At 45.4% G+C, this 4,725-nt stretch overlaps 1 long non-coding RNA gene across 1 annotated transcript; it reads right to left on the reverse strand.

Moving 5' to 3' along the window:
• Positions 1-4,123: 4,123 nt before the first annotated feature.
• LOC116217410 lies at positions 4,124-4,707 on the reverse strand. Its single transcript, XR_004161920.1, has 2 exons — positions 4,423-4,707; positions 4,124-4,350 (listed from the first exon to the last, which is right to left on the reverse strand). It is a non-coding gene; the product is annotated as an uncharacterized LOC116217410 (long non-coding RNA).
• Positions 4,708-4,725: the final 18 nt, after the last annotated feature.

Genomic DNA, 4,725 nt, shown 5'->3' on the forward strand with positions numbered 1-4,725 from the left:
TTGGGTTCGTCTTTTCCAGACTTCCAGGAGTTGGGTTGTGTGGGGTTTTTGTGTGTGTGTGTGCGTGTATTTGGAGGTCTTTTCACATAGGGCGGCTTTTCAGCTTGAGCCATACTGATTTCTGAACTCGTAGGATCTCAGTGGATTAAAAATGAATCGTGGCAAAAATCCACAAGTGCCAGGAAATTTTCCATTTTAGAAGCAAGCGACAGATCCCGCCGAGGGGCTGTTCTGGAAGGTACTTAAGAACGTGCTTACTTAAAGCTTGTGCTTAAGTCTCATTGCTCCGGATGAGTTGGACTCGATCCTCGTGGATCCCATCCAGCTCGGGATGTTCGATGGCTCTGTGCTTCTAGATGCGTGCATGGTTTTGTTGTTTATTTTTTCCCTGAGGGGGGAATGCCATTGAAACCTGCGAGGACAAACGCAGAGCAGCCGCCAGCCACACAGCTGTGTGACCCAAAGGCACTGAGATCTTCCACGGGTGCTGCCTTGTGCTCCCCGACCAGCAGGGTTGTGGCACAGGGTGCCCCAGCGGCATCGTCCCCCTGCGAGCTGCCCTAGAAACAAATAAAACACACAATTTAGAGGAAAATTCCACCTCTTTGCAAAGTATGAACTGCACTGCTCTCTGAAATCCCCCCCCCACCTCTGTTTGTTTTAGGAACGCTGTGTGGAGCTGCACTAAGGGACACAAAACTCACTGATGTCGTAGCGGAGTGTTTTGAGCGTAGGAACACTCCTTGTGAACTGCTCACTCAATGCTGTAGTAAATAAGGTTTTAGCCATACTCAAGTATGAATTCTCTTGTGCCTTAGTGTTGAGATCCTGTCCCGTTTCTATCGGTGTATCTGTTCTGTAGTCCTCACACAGCTCTCTGCTGCTGGTCTCGTCTCAAACTGCTGTGTTGTTTTGTTTCTGAAAACAAACTTTGCTGGTCATTACTTGAACTTCGATATATACCTGAAGTAGTTCTGTTACCAGCTGTTGTGTTTAGTTTTTATTTAGTTTATATGTGGTAGAAGATGACTTTATAGCACTTAAACATACCGAAAGCAAAAGTAGAAAAACTCTTCTGTGATGGGGTATTGCAATCCAAATCCTTTGGTTCCGTACGTGCTCTGTTTGTGTCGATGTGTATCACTGGTGAATAACCCACGAGCTTTTCTTTTGTGGAATAGTTTGCAAAGTATAAACTTGCTGTTAGAGAGTAAATATAGAAAGTATATGCAATCCCTGATAAAATGCAGTATTGGTACTAATCATAATCCCCTCGATAACTTGAGAGCGGTCAGGAAGCTGAAGGTCTGTGTTTCACCAGGCAGAAATACGTGTTTGTCATTCCTGCTTTGTTTGCTTTCTGACACGCAGCTGAGATTTCACACTGCTCTCTATTTATTTGTGTACTTGACAGAAGCAGCCTGATCCAGAACGGCAGCAATGGAAGGACAGTATCTTTCATTGTCACTGAAGGACAGTGTCATTAATTTTTATTTTTTTTTGTCCCTAAGGAAATTGACTGCTCAAAGACAAGGCAATCACATTTTAAGAGCACTAAGACTGATTGTGTCTAGTGGTTTAGCTCAGTGAATTTAAACACAGAGTGAATTTGGCTCCAAGGTCTCAGGTCAGTCTTTTCTGTAGCCAGTTCTGCACAGGGCTGCCAGAGTGGTACTGATTTTGTACATCACTGTCAGCCAGCCTGACTGTTCTGGTCTTCATTTGTTGTGAACTGCCAGATGTGAAAATTAACTGTATAACTAATGGGCTTTGTACCACGTTGGCATTGACCTTAATAAATTAAGAGAATAATGAAATGAAAAAATTGCATTTAACGGTTCAAGAATTGTTTTACTCGCAAAGTGAACAAACCTGGTTGTAACGGTACTGCACTGCCTACTGGAAAATGATAACATCATTGGGGAACTGAAAATAGTTATTCTCATAATACTTGATTTCTGTTCATTAGAGATTTAGACTGGAGGATCATGGGATAATTCAGGCTAGAAGGGGATCCCTGGAGGCCATCTAATTCAACCTCCTCTTCAAAGTCATGCATGGAAACTCACCGAGCAAAAACTGCTTTCATCGTGGCAGCCTCGTGTCTTTGTTTTTTATGAGTGATCTCTATTCGACCTCTGAATGAGCTGCCCTTGTCTCCCAAATCCCTCTCGGTTTGCCAATTCAAGCTACTTGATTTTTTGTGCAGCCAGCACTGTTCATTGCGGTAATGCTGATGTAAGGAAACTGAGGACCAAATTTAATTTATGGATTTGTGTGTGTCTGTTTTCCCTAAGACATCTCCCACTTACTGATGGGCTGCAGTTACCTGCTAAAACAGCACCTTTTGCATCTCCTACGGAGAAGTTATTTGTAGTCATCTCACATCTTGATGCATCTGCCTCTGTGGATTGCATTGCAGCAGCATGCTGGGCAGAGGGTAGACAAGCAAGTGCAAAAGATGTAGAACAAGAACGCAAATCCTGCTGGAGGAAATTCTGTGATTCTCTGAAGGATTATTTTTATCAGCGTTTTTCTCCCCATGCATTACAGATGAGTTATGGGAAACAATATCTCCTAGCTTCTCTTTCATTTTCAGTGGATTAAGGTTTAATTGGACACGTCTCGGTGTCTGGAACAGATAATCAGAGTATTCCCTATTTCATTTTATGTGGCATTAAGTAAAATGTCTGCCAACTCATTAATAACTAGTAGGCTTGTTTGTTGTTGTTGTTTGTTTGTTTTACTCTCTGATGAGTGTAGAAATTTCTTGTTGGCAATAATGGCAAAGATTACATGTATATAGACTTGAAATTAATTTGCCTTCTTCGATTGCACAGCTAAAGAAAGCTTTATCCAGTACTTGGAGCAATTCCCAAAGCATGCAGAGCATCACATGGAGCTGTAATCAATCCTGGGCTGTCCAGGCAGCAGTAAAGAAGTGGCAGCACGCTGATGTATAGGTGCCATGGCTCTTATGTCCCAATGCTCCAGGAAGAAGTGGGGATAACTTCTAAGGCAAACACAGTCTCCCTGTTGTTACTGTAACAGGACTTGGGTATTAAAAATACATATGGTACTTTCCTAGGTGGCATATTACTGTGTTTATCTGGTAATTTCCAGTACAGCTATCAGGCATCTCCATTTGAGCATGATTTAAAATGGAAGGTTAATATGCTTGTTAACAGGCTTTTTCTTTTTTTTCTTTTTTCTTTTTTTTTTCCCCTTCTTGTCCTCTGCTAAATGTGAGGAAAACAGCTGCTTAAATTTAAGCTGCTCAAGCTCAGCCTGACCCCAGCTTTGAATCTTCTGGAGGAAGCAGTCTGAGCCTCGGGCAGAGAATCTCTGTTTAATTCCATTAGGGTGCTTTTTGTGATACATAAAAGGGAAGGGCTGCTTGGTTTTGTTTGGAGGTGCAAGTGAAAGCTGGTGTTTTGCTTCCATGGAGACTCGGAGTCGAAGACTTACCAGACTACAGATTGCTGCTCTGTTTCGCTGGTAGGAAGGCTACAACCAGGGAGCTGGAAAAACCACAGGTAACTGTGTCACGTTCCTGTTGAAGGCTCAGGACTGTAGCAATAGCGTTTGGGTTTTCTTGGAGTCAGCCTGAGTGAACAGAGCCTGGCTGGCATTGCTTTCAGCAGTACCCGTTTGAGGGCCGTCCAGCGCTCTGAGCATAGAAGGGAAGGTGTAAAAAACCACAGGTTTAGCTTCCTTCAACGAAAGATTTTTTTTTTTTTTTCCTTTGGAGAAGCTGCGAGGAGAGAGAGAGGAAAAAGGTTTTGGCGGGAAGCGGCGCGTGGAGAAGGGTGGGAAGGGAAAAGGGCGGGAAAGAGCTGAGGGGGGACAGAGGAGGCGATTCAGTCGGAAAATGCTGGGGGAGGAGCGGAAACTGCGAGGAGGAGGAAGGTTTCAGCTGAGTGCTGAGGGGGCACCGGCCCGCAGTGCGCGGATCTGCGTCCCACGGCCCAGCTCCTCACATCCACCGCAACATCGGGCTGCCACCTAGCGCTGGGAAAGAAACGAGCCCGAAGCCTCTGCTTTTCAGGAAAAAAAAAAAAGTAATCGCTTGGATCACTTGAATCACCCTCTGAATAACAGATTATACAATGCAGAACCAGCATAGGAGCAGCTTTGTTTATTTTTCTTAAAAACAAAAACCGAGAGATTTGAAATTAATTACAAATAAGGCCTGTTGACGTTATGAAACCTCAACATCCTACACGCATTTCTCCATCCCAGCTGGAAAATCTCTCATGAGCCTGTTTTCAAGGCCGCAAAGGCTCATGCTTAGAAACAGTGGAAATCGAGGTGCCACAGCTGCTACTCACGAGCCATGCTTCTGCGAAGCTGGAATCAGACAGAAAGAAAACACACGTTACACAGAGGAACTCTATGCTGAGAATTACGTTGCTGACTCACGCGCAGTCTTTCCTAATTCCTGGTTTGCCAGCTCTGTACGCAGCCGGATCCCAGCTCAGTGCCTGGCGGCGCTCTGGCACCACACCCCCCAGCCCCTCTATGGTATTGGCGGCGCTCTGGTACCACACCCCAGCCCCTCTATGGTATTGGCGGCACTCTGGCACCGCACCCCAGCCCCTCTATGGTATTAACGACGCTCTGGCGTCTCATCCCCCCCCCAGCCTCCTCTCTGTGGTATTGGTGGCGCTCTGGTACAGCACTCCGCCCCTCTCTATGGTACGGGCGGTGCCGCCTGCTGCGCGG

Source organism: Meleagris gallopavo, chromosome 23 (assembly GCF_000146605.3).
Source record: "Meleagris gallopavo isolate NT-WF06-2002-E0010 breed Aviagen turkey brand Nicholas breeding stock chromosome 23, Turkey_5.1, whole genome shotgun sequence".
Taxonomy (NCBI): domain Eukaryota; kingdom Metazoa; phylum Chordata; class Aves; order Galliformes; family Phasianidae; genus Meleagris; species Meleagris gallopavo.